This window comes from Prosopis cineraria, unplaced genomic scaffold, assembly GCF_029017545.1.
Source record: "Prosopis cineraria cultivar Desert tree isolate PC_DT_omini unplaced genomic scaffold, ASM2901754v1 PC13, whole genome shotgun sequence".
Classification (NCBI taxonomy): domain Eukaryota; kingdom Viridiplantae; phylum Streptophyta; class Magnoliopsida; order Fabales; family Fabaceae; genus Prosopis; species Prosopis cineraria.
In genome coordinates, this window is record NW_026555344.1 from 27,290,840 (window position 1) to 27,304,244 (window position 13,405).

The window sequence follows — 13,405 nt, forward strand, 5'->3', positions numbered from 1 at the left end:
TTGTAGAAATTTCGGCAGAACCCCCCCTATAAATAGGATTTCATGAAAATTCTACCGCACAAAAATTCTCACAATTTATAAAATCAGTCAGGAGCTTAGCTCCTTCCAACCAGCAAATAGTATATAAATTAAAATAAAGTTTTAGAAACAATTTATGTGGAGCAACTAATCTTTCTTCTAAGTTAAAATACATAAAATTTAAATATTTGCATCAAAAGATAACAATACCAAACAAAAATTCCACCCAATATAGATATATTGCCCTTTAGAGGTTGGCGGCAGGATCAACATTAGCTAATGAATTTGAGACTAAAATAAATTTTTTCAGTGAATAGCATTCCCAAAATAGAATTTAAAAGGATTTAAATAATAAATTCAAATAATCTTGTAAAATAATTAAAAAATTGAAAATTTAACATAATAAATTCATAATTTTTTTTTTCAAAATCATAATCATAACCATAAAATGAGAGTGAATTGAAAACACTTTATTCTATCATGCTAAAAACAAACAAATTATCCGTACACAAATCAAAATAGTATACTTGTTAATTGAAACCATTGAAATATTGAACGAGTTAATCAAAATTCAAAATTTTTGAGGACTTAACAGAACAGGTAACAAACGTGGACACACAGTACATGAGGATAAATAATCAAACATAGCTGAAGCTACAAGACAAATGTGGACACACCGTCCACGAGGGTAAAGCTAACCAAACGCGGCTTTTGCCACGAAAACAAATGTGGACACACAGTCTACAAGGATAAGTAACCAAACGTGGCTCAAGGCCACGAAATCAAACGTGGGTACAATGCCCACAAATAACAAATGTGAGAATAAAGCCTACGAGACAAACTAGCTAGTTATTAACCACAGCATGCCACAGGCTAACGGAACTACTGTTAACAGTAGTGTTCTGTATAGAGTCCTCTTAGAAATTCTGTTTCAAACATGCGAGAGAAATCATTATATTTGAAGTAAAATTTTCATTCTTAATATCAAACTCGCATGAATTGCTTCAAATATGTAAAACTTGCTAAATTGATACATTATAGGAAATGTACAAACTTGCATTAATTGTGTAACCGAGAAATTTTAAAATTCAATAAATAAAGGTCCCTTCATCAATATTAGAAATATATATTTCTTGAAAAAAAATAAATGCACATATCATAATGTAACCGTCCTTCATCATTGTTTCAAAATTTCTAAAACTAACATAATTGATAAAAATAAAATATTTCAATAAAAGATTGTTAATAAATAATTAAATAGAATGCTATTCACTTACCTGAAATTTTCAGAGTTCAAATTTCTCCTCTCAACTTTAATAAAATTCCTCCTCTTCCAAATATCCTATAAATCATGTTAAAATTCTATTCAACCTTCAACTAGTACAAAAATTCCTTTTTAACATTCCCACCGATAACCAACTATAATAAATTTGAAACTTATAAACCAAAGATTTATACTAAAACTATTTCTCATTAGCATTTTGTCAAGGCACCAAATATACCTTCCCATTCCCCTCATAACAACTCTAGCATTTAAATATTTTCTCAACAAGGTATCAATCTCCAAGAATTTCAATAATCATATATTATTAATTTCATAATCAAATGTCCTTTGCATCTTTCAAGTTAAATTTATAGATTAATAACTTCTAACAAGCATTTTAACAAGCATCTTATAAACACTAATCTCCCATTATCATATCTAACCTCTTCTCTTCCAACTTCATTCTACCAAATTCTTCAACATCAATCATTCCAACCATGTTAATTTATCCCAGAAATTTTGACCGTATGTAGGTTAGTATCAAGCTTTTAGATGGATTTTCAGCTCAACATTTGAATTTCTTATTCTCTAAAACACACGGGCAGTAGCCAAACACACTAAAATCCTATAGCTTAAACCATTAAAAATGCCCGCACAAAAAATTAACAAGTTATAGGATGTAAAATTTCAGACATGAATCAACAACCATAAAGTAAAGAAAAAGAAGAAAGCTGATCAAAACTAAGGAAGAAAAATTCATGCACCAACAGCAACATCTACAGGACATAAATTTTCAGCATTAACTGCATCTCTTCATCTATTCACACATACAGAAATTTTCTAGGGAAAGGAGATAAGATCAAGTTTCTAACCTTAAAGGTCCCACAGGCACGAGCAGAGGAAGAAGGAGGTAGCTTCATGTATGAATAATGGAAAGGAGGGACTGTCACCATGAATGAAGAAAAATGAACAAACCAGTGATGACAGGACGAGCAAGAGGAAGAAAGAAATCTTAGCTCACCCAATCAATTACACACGCACGAAACAGTAAGGAGAAGGGAAGAGAAGTTGAACATACTTGAGGTAGTGACAGAGGAGGAGGAACAATAATGAAACAGAGGAAGAACTTGTAGTTGTAGAGGAAGAAATAGCAATAGGCACACTGATGACGGCAATGGCAACTCACATGAACAGCATATGACCAGTGATTGAGAAGGAGGATCTCAGCTCTCTCTCTACTCTAGAAGACTCGAAGAAGACAAGAATAAAAGAGAGGAAAAAAATCTAATTGGGATAAGGGTAATTTAGTAATTTTATAAAGAAATTGGTAGAAAAATAAAACTCCCTATGGCCTTATCTAGATTCAAAATTAGGCTTGATGGTTAGGTTACATGCATTCTTCCACTACACCAGCACTCCATATTGTCATATTTGTTCTAAAAATTAATATAATTACTATTAAAACACAAACTAATATTTTATTTTATTTAAAATTTCTGGGTTACCACAATTTCAAACCTTTTTATGGTTAACATACTTACACTTGAAAAACTGGAATTCTAAAAGTGATGTAATCCAACTTCCAAATATGTTCAATTACCTCAAAATATAACATTTTTGCATAGATTGGATTATCATCCTTGGAACTTGAAATGTGCATGGTCAGCTTCTAGACCACTATTTTGCATTATGCTCTAATCATCATGTTATTTTGTATAGAATGTGTAACCATTGATGACATAGCTAGTGTAAGAAATAACATGCTTAGTCAACCTATTTTCCAACCATCTCAATCTCTTATGTACTAAACTGAGATTGGCACTATACATTTCATCAACAAACCCTTTCAACCAACGGATAACATGTTTATTGTGCAATTAATAATCCATTATTATTTTCTATTTAGGTTATGGCTTTTGAGCTCTTCTTTGTGCTTTTTTTCATACTCATTGACCTCTGAAGAATTGATAAGTACACATAGATGTGCTTTTTCTCACTGTTGGTTTAAGATAGTAATGATTTTCTTCCCATTGCCCTTTTGCAATCATGACAATCTTTTAGAAGCCTATAATGCCCTTACTGACATTACCATACGCTCTACTACAATTAATCTAATTACTTTGAAATTATTTAAGTTGTAAATATTAAAAACATTGGGATCCTAATAAAAGATTTTTAGAAATATCATTTCATAACTCATTCGGATTATAAAACCCTATTGCACAAATACATACACAGCAGAAGCATTTTGTCTTTGTGCATTAAAGATTAAGGAAATATGTGCAAACTTGGAAAAACAAGGTGACATTTTGCACCATGCACCATGGCTCATGCTACATGTGTCGCGACATGTGGCATAAAGGCCATAGTCGATTGCTCTATGCCATGCGTGGTGGCATGTGGGTACATGCATCATGGTGCACACACCTGAATTTGCTTTTAAATGGCAGTTTTTGATATGAAATTCAGATGCACGCCATTTCCACATACGATGTCCGATTTAGATAGTTCAAGTGCCCATATGAAGCTTGTTCCAAAATCTAACTAATGACACTGGTTTCAACTCAATCTAATATTTCTATCAAAAATTGGACACCAAAGTGCAATTTGACCATTTTCTGGAAAAAATTTTGCCACTTAAGTGTCTCAATTTGAAACTAATTGTCATTAGCCACTTTTTGGGCTTTGACTAAGTCTAAATGGACAATACACACCTGATTAATAGCACACACACATAATATGATACACATACATATATTTGGCCTATAAATCACTCATTTTACCCTTTAGGCCAAAATCACATTTTCATTTCTTTATCTCATACATGGCCAATTCATCACATATAATCTCCACACATCTCATATTCACACACAATTACATTCATCCACTAGCCTATCTAGTCATTTTATCATTCACACATATATAAGGGCTAGGGAGCTCAAAATCACAAAACACAACATTTACCACAATATACACATGCTCAAGTCCTAAGGCAACTTATACATGTTACAACCACTAGCAATAAATTCAATATACCAATTCTTACAAAGACTTAAGCGAGAGATGCTAAGTCAACCTACATCCTTTCCCTTTGATCTATTAGTACCAGAACCTGAAAAATGTAAATAACCACGGGTGAGATAAAAATCTCAATAACCAATATAGTTCATTAAATGTCTATTACCACAAATAACCATGCTAAAGTATAAAAACTAAGGTAATATCACATATGTATCAAAGTATGAAGAAATATCATCTTTTCAAGAGTTTTTCCACATAAATACACACTAGCATGATCATCTAGCCACCGAACCTCTAATGCTCCCTGACATAAAACCATAGGCTCTCTTAAATCAACCACTTGCTGACCCGAACACACTTTTGGTAGTAAAAACACTCGGCCAAAGATAATCTAACCCACCTATGGACTATGATTTTCCTTCTTCACCTACTAGTGATAGAGGCGTTGTTGACTCCTAACCATACCCTGTCAGGCACTAGAGAGTTACCAGACTGCCCAGATGTCTCATGGTAATAGTCCCATAATATGCTGTACCGGATTACCTATGGTAACAGCCCATATAATGCTGCACCGAATGTCCCATGGTGCTAGCTCGACCATATGAATTTTTCACTCATATATCTCCACACACGCATATCCCCACATATCCTGGGTGAACTCCCACCCTCTATGATCATGCTTTTTCACAATTTCCATTGGTTTTCTTTACATTTCCACATCACACACTTTTATACATAGCATATATGTATCAATCAAAATCAATATCCTTTTACAACTTTATTTTCATGCTAAAATCATTTACAATATCATATCATGTATAAAGCTCATAAAACAACAACTTTCTCATTTATATTTACTTTTACATAGTTATAATAGTTAATAAATACAACAAACTATATTTGAATGCTGGAATGATAACTATTGTTATACGCAAATTCAGTTAATGGCAAGTAGCTATCCCAACTACCATGCAACTTTAGCACACAAGATCGCAACATGTCCTCTAGAGTTTGAATAGTTTGCTCAATTTGCTCATGAGTCTGAGGATAATAAGCAGTACTAAACTTCAAAGTAGTACCCATGGCTCTTGTGATGCTCCCCAAAACCTGGATGTGAATCTCAAATCTCGATCAGAGACTATATCCTTACGCACTCCATGTAAATGTATAACCTCATGAATATAATCTTAGCCAACTTCTCTAAAGAATCACTGATCCTGATGGCTAAGAAGTGAGCTGACTTCATCAATCGGTCAACAATTACCTATATAACATTATGCCCCGACTGAGTTCTTAGCAATTCAAAGATGAAATTTATGGAAATGCTATCCCATTTCCACTAAGGTATTTCTAATGGTTGTAATGTCCCAGTCAGTCTTTGATGCTCGATCTTCACTTTCTGACAAGCCAAGCACTATGCTACAAACTCAGTCATCTCTCTTTTCATTCTTGGCCACCACCAATAACGCTTAACGTCCTGATACATCTTCATAGCTCCCAGGTGAATAGTATACTTACTACAGTGTGCTTTATTCAGAATCACCCTTCTCAAGTCTTCATCACTAGGCACACAAATTCTATCTTGGTATACCACGAATCCATCATCATTGAAGCTGAAATCCTTAGTCAGATTCGACACAACCTCTTCTGAATCCTCAAAAGATACTCATCTTTCAACTGTGCCATTCTTAACTCTTTCCAAAAATCACCACTAATCACAGTAGTATAAGCACCAACTAAAGCTTTCAATGGTGTATCTTGGTGAGAATCGACGAAAGACTCTATCAGATTGTGCTCTTAGACCATCAAACTAGCTATATGTAGCGTCTTCCTACTCAACGCATTAGCTAACATATTAGCTTTCCCCGAATGGGTATTTCAACTCAAAGTTATAATCTTTAAGTAATTCTATCCATCTTCTCTACCCTATATTCAACTCATTCTGATCTATCAGATACTTTAAACTTTTATGATCACTCAACATGCTAAACACTAAACTGAACAGGTAATGACACCAAATCTTTAGTGCTAAAACTACTATTGCAAGTTCTAGGTCATGAGCTGGGTAATTTTCTTCATATGGCCTGAGTTGTCTTGATATATATGCTACTACTCGCCTATCTTGCATCAGTACACAACCTAAACCTCTTAGAGAAGCATCAATGTACACTACATATGGAAATCTTGAATTTAGAATTATTAATATAGGTGCAGTAGTCAATTTCTCTTTTAGCTTATGAACTATAGTCTCACACCCATCATCCCAGATAAAAGGTTGATCTTTCCAAGTCAACTTTGTCAACGGGGAAGCAATCTGAGAGAAACCTTGTATAAACCTTTAGTAATATCCAGTTAATCCTAGAAAACTTTGAATCTCCATAACTGAACTAGGTCACTCCCATTTCAACACAGCATTAACTTTATGTGGATCAATAGAAATCCCATCTGCTGACACTACATGGCCTAAGAATCTAACTTCCTTAAGCCAAAACTCATACTTACTGAGCTTGGCATATAACTTGTTCTCCTTAAGAATTTGGAGGACTATCCAAAGATGCTTGGCATGCTGTTCCTCATCTTTTGAATAAACCAGAATGTCATCAATAAAAACCATAATAAACTGGTCTAAATATGGTCTAAAGATACGGTTCATGTAATCTACGAGTGCATTGGTCAAACCAAATGGCATGATAAGGAGCTCATAATTCCTATAACGCATACGAAAAGCTATCTTAGGTACATCTTTCTCAAAAACCTTCAAATGATGATACCTTAACCTCAAGTCAATCTGAGAAAAGACTAAGGCTCCGGCCAACTGATCTAAAAAATCATCAATCCTAGGCAAAGGGTACTTATTCTTCACTGTTACCTTATTCAACTACTGGTAATCGATGCACAGTCACAAACTGCCATCCTTCTTTCTCACAAACAACACTAGCAAACCCCAAGGTAATATGCTTGGTCTGATGAAACCCTATCAAGCAAATCTTCAATCTGCTTCTTTAACTCATTCAACTCTAAGGGTGACATCCGATAAGGGGCTTTAGAAATTGGTTCTTTACCAAGAATCAAATCTATTGAAAATTCAACTTCTCTTTTCGGAGGTAATCCAGATATCTCCTCAGAAAATACCTTGGGAAATTCACTTACTACTCCAATCTTCTCAATACCCCTATTATATACACTACTAGTCACATAAACTACCATATAGGCATCGCATCCTTGGTTGATTAGCTTCTCAGCTTACACAACTGATAAAAATCTAGATTGTTCAACAGAACTAGTTCTTGCCAACAACACTGGTAAAGACACTAGCTTCTTAGCATAGTCTAGTATAGTATTATTAGCTGCTAGCCAATCTATGCCAACTATCACATCAATCCCTTTCATGGGTATGCAGATCAAATTGATCACAGATATTTGATCCTCAAATACAATCTCAACTCTCTGACATGCTCTGCTAGTAAAACTTGAGGATCCAGAAGACGTAGTCACTTTAATTATCACAGGTAGCTCTTCCAATTCTAACTTCAGTCTAACTACACATTCTTCTGAGACGAAAGAATGTATAGCTCCCAAATCAAATAAATCTTCAATTCTATTACCACAGACAGAAATAATACCTTTGATTAGGTTTAGAGATGCTCTGGCCTCTTCTTGTATCACAGCAAATACTCGTCCTGGAATCATAGCTCGCTACTCTACTATCTCAACTCCACCTTCGGGACAATACCTGGCAATATAGCCCGGTTTTGCATACTTAAAATAGGACCAACATCTTCCCACATGGAATCTACCGTAGATACTATACTGGGGTGACCTTCTAGTGCTAAAGGTAGGAGCTGGTGTGTTTGAGGCTTGCCTTGAAGGTTGTGGAGGCCCAACCAGTACTCGTCTGCATAGATCCTCTTTGAACTGATTGAGTCTGGGAACCTTTACTAAAACTCCTCTTCCTAGAAGCTCCAGAACTGCTCGAGCTATACACAGGCTTCTTCAATACACCACCTGACGGACCTAAAGAAGGTATAAATCTTCCCGTACTGTCCCTCTTCTTCTCAACCTCTTCTTCTTTGACTCTCTTCACAGATGTCCTCAACTTATGGCACATGTCCTCATAAGTGGTGATGTCGAACAAAGTAGTTTGCTGCCTATACTTTAGACGCATCTTCTTTAGAAACCATTCTGCCTTCCACCTGGTGTCATTGTGGTGCTGCAGATATGTAGAATAGGCTGATAAGTTGTTAAACTTCTTTATGAATTCCTTTTCATCTAAGTCCCCCTGCTTGAACACATAGAATTCTTCCTTTTTCTTAGTATGAAAAGATACTGGAAAGTAATAGTCGAAGAATACCTTCTTGAATCCTTCCCAAGAATACCTCACACCACCAATTAGCCTCACTGAATCCCACCATCTCTTAACTACCCTGACCAACTGGACTATGGCTAAAGTCACTCTTTAGTCTGAAGTGTAGGTCACCACCTTGAATATTATCTCGAGGCATTCCATCCATTGCTTGGCTTCTCCTAAAACCACAGGCTCTCCTAGATCAACCACTTGTTGACCTGAGTATACTTTTAGTGGTAAAAACACCCGGCCAAAGGTAATCTAACCTACCTATGGACTATGGTTTTCCCTCTTCACCCACTTGTGATAGAGGCATCATTAACTCCTAACCACACCTTATCGGGCACTAGGGAGTTGCAAGACTGCCCAGATGTCCCAAGGTAACAGTCCCATAATATTCTGTACTGGATGTCCTATGGTTCCAGCCTGACCATATGGATTTTTCACTCACATATCTCCACACACACACATCCCACATATCCTGGGTGAACTTCCACCCCCTATGATCATGCTTTTTCACAATTTTCCTTTTTCACAATTTCCACTACTTTTCTTTGCATTTCCACATCACACACTTTTATACAAAGTATATATGTATCAATCAAAATCAATATCCTTTTAGAAATCGATTTTCATGCTAAAATCATTTACAATATCAACTCATACATAAGACTCATAAAACAACAACTTTCTCATTTATATTTACTTCTACATAGTTATAATATTTAATAAACACAATAAACAATATGGTTACTTCAACCTTTCTATTTTATAGGAAGGGTTACCTGTGTAATTTCAACCCTATTCAAGCTCCTTTCTTGTAATTCGTGCATCACACACTAGAATCTACACAAAATTGGCATTCAGAGTCAATTCCTCTATTGACTAAAAGTGCCAATTATCACATTTAAGCACTTAATGCTATCAAATCCACATTTCACACTCCATTACACACATTATCATTGATTACCCCTTATTTCAAGCTTTAACATTTTCTAGCAACTGTCTCTCACTACTCTCTCGAGATTGGGGCAAATCTTGCTTATAGCTTCAAAGCTTTATCATTTTGACTCCAACCAATCACAAAGCACTAGCTTAGTTTCGAAGAACCTTCTATTACTATAAGGTAAGAAATTAACTCCTTAAAACTCTTGAATTCAAGTTCTCAGTAGTTAAAACTAAGAGAAAATAGGTTAGAATCAGAGGTTAAGGTAGTACGTGACTTACCCGATAAGTTATAAGTTAGAGATGCCATCCTTATTCCTAATTTAGCTTTCCCTAGTAGATGTCCCCTTCTTCTCCACGTTTGAGCTCTTATCTCATGTTTCTCCCTTCTGTTTCACGAGCTAGACACGTCCCTATTAATCTGATTTCTGCTCCATACGGTGTGAAACATCTATCCCCGCCCACGGCATGTGGCACAGTGAGGGAAATCCTCACATGCTCACAGATTCTGCTTTAGGACTCTGCTCTTCTACTCATATCTGTTCATATAACATCCCAATGAGTCAATATAACACTTCAACACTCAGAACCTTAATCCCATGTTAAATTACTAATTCATTCACTAATCAGTCATTAATACAGAATTAAAAATTCAGGATGTTACAAAGCCCAGCATTTAACATCCTAAGTTTTAAATCCAGAAACTAATTACTAATTAGGGGTAAGTTAGCAAATTAGTGGATCAACTGAATAATCAGGATTTTGGATGGTAAAAATGATATTTTGACATGCTGGAGTTTTAAATAGTTAGGATTGAGTGGAAGAATAGCGATCTGACATGAAGTGTGTGAGTCACAGTGAGAAGTTTCTGACCATATTACATGCTGTGGCATACGTCGCATGCATTATGCCATATGGCACAGAAAATTAGATAAGTATATGTGAGTTAGCCCGTGAAAGCAGAAAGGAGAAGGAGAAAAGGAATGAAAGAGGAGGAGAAGTATGTGAGGTCTGTTAAGGTAAGAGATCTTGGAGCACTAGAATGTAGTTCTTACTAGTTGCTTACCGGGTAAGTTTTGTACTGCCCTTAGCTCTTATTTTATCCTAATTTCTTTTGGGATATAGAGAAATTGAATCAGGAAGTTTTAAGGAGTTTATTTCTTACCCTTTCATAATAAAAAGGTTCTCAGAAGTTAAACTAAGGTTTTGAGACTAGTTTTGTGATTTTTGGTTGAGTTATGAGGTTATAGGCTTAATTTGACCTAAAATAGGAAGTTTAAAAAAAGTAGAAGTTTGATTTGGAGTATATTAAAGTTAGTAGAAGTGTTGAGAGGTATGAAGAGAATGATTAGGACCTAAGTTGATTAAGTAAAAGTGATTAGGTAGTTAATTATGATTAACTACTACCATAAAAGACCCCATACTTGATGCTTATTTTTGCCAATAATTGATGGTTATTAACCATTGAGTAAGGGTGCGACATATATTAAAGCAACCCTTACTTGACGATTACAAACTATCAAGTATTAAGGGATTACTTGATGGTTATTTAGAACAAACCATCAAGTATTTGAATACAAATGTGCTTCTGTAAGCAAATAATTGATGTTTGTTTTTAAATAAGCATCAAGTATTTGTGAATACTTGTCAGTTATTTGGAAATAATTGTAAGGTTTTGTGGCAAAACCTGGCAGTTATTTCTAAATAACTGACAAGTATTCACATATACTTGCAGCTTATTTGAAAACAAATGTCAAGTTTATAAAAACTTGACCGTTATTTTGAAATAACCATCAAGTATTTATGGCAGTTTTTTATTAGGGAAGCTACTTTCCAAATAGCCCCCTAATATGCATAGATACAAACAAAATATGCAGCCAGCAACCAGAAATAATACAATAAATGTTTCTAATAATATTTATTTACTATCTAGGTAACATTAAAATTTCTATACTTTTAGCCCTAAAACCTAAACAATCTATACTTATAGCTAATTTGCAAACAAATTAAAGCTCCAAAACTAAGTGACCTAAGCCAAAAAAACTAGCCAAAAAATGTAATATGTAAAATATATATACCTACCTAACTATTGTGTCGGCCTAATTGCTATCGCTATCCACATATTGAGAACACATTGGGCCACCTCTTCAAGGATTTCATCTACATGTGCAACTGTATAACGAATGCAATAGACATCCTCGAAATACTTTGAGCAAATAGTCACAAAAATTCAAGTTAATAGGTAGCTATTTGAAGTTAGTTAAAATTTATAATTGAAGTGTAATTGAATTTAATATATACCTTTAAGAACTTCATCAAGCAATAATAATAGTCATTGCTCTAATATGGCTGGAGTGGACATTATCAAAAAAATCATATATAAATGAAATTGTAAAACATGACACGATTTCTTGATTAAACTTAGCCAATTAAATGAATACCTTATCAATGGCCCATTTCTCATAAGAGTTGAATGCCCTCATCTTGGGTGACACACTCTTGTTAGTCGCAGTGCTATATAATACCACAACTCTAAGAAGAGAGTATGGAATGAATGTGAGAAATATATATGTTTGGAAACTAAATATAATGAGTGAAAAACTCCAACTTACTTTTTTAAAAGTATGATAATCGCCACTACAAAGTACTCTATGGGAGCGCTTATTTTCGTTCTACAGGAGCACTTCAAAAGTGCTCCTGTAGCTAGCGCTCTCATATATACGGAGCACTTCAGAAGCGCTCATATAAGGATGTCTTATAGGAGCGCTTTTAGGGAAAGCGCTCCTATAGGCTTCCCCAAGTTGAGTTCTAATAAAGGCTTAAATGCTTTTACGAGAGCACTTTCTTACAAAAGCGCTCTTATGAGAGGCTTTTAAGATGGGGGGTGCTTCTCTCAAAAGCGTTCCCTTTTTTTTTTCAAATAAAAATTTCATCCTTTACATTTTTATTGAAACTCATTTGCAAATAAATAATCCAACAATATCATCATACTCCAATATCCTTAGACAATAATACAAAACTTGTAACACATGTATTCAACCTGCAAAATAAATTGAACACCACAACATGATGAAAATATAGGCTTCCATTTAAAATTAAACATACAATGTACTTGTGGATTTGGTAACCACAATCTCAATCAACTACTCTAATCATAAAATGAGTGAAAAATATTTAATCTAATATTCTAAACATTACATTGTAAGAAAAAAAATTTAAAACAACAAAAGTTGCCTCGTACCAACATGCAAAAATAAACAGTACAAAATTATAAATACTAAAGAGAATCTAAAACCATCTTGCCTAAGTGCATAAAACCCATAAAATTATTAACATAATAATGTTGAATGCAGACTAATTATTCCAAATATTATCCTGTCTAATGAACTCGGGAACAAATTATCTGCTTTAACAAAATGCGCAAATTATATTCTATTATATGAAGAGCCTGTACCGTCACAACAACACATGATAAAAATTTCTTGCTAGAAAAGCACGGCCCAATATTTATTATAAGAGCAACAGCACAATAAAAATTTTACAACATACTAGTAAAAAGTCTAGGTTGTATACAACTAAATAAGGACCAAGTGTTACCTAATTGTTAGGCCAAAATCCAAGATTCAATGCTTCAACCTTTAGACAAAGCCTTCAAATCCTTTTCTAAGCACACTCAAATGATCAATCTCAAAGTAGTTTTCTCCCTGTAAAAGTAAAGTGAAAATAGCATCAAATCAATCTCAAGAATAAATTACAAAGCTAAACTAACAAAAAATGCTAAACAAGAAAATATTCAAGGATTATGGATAAAA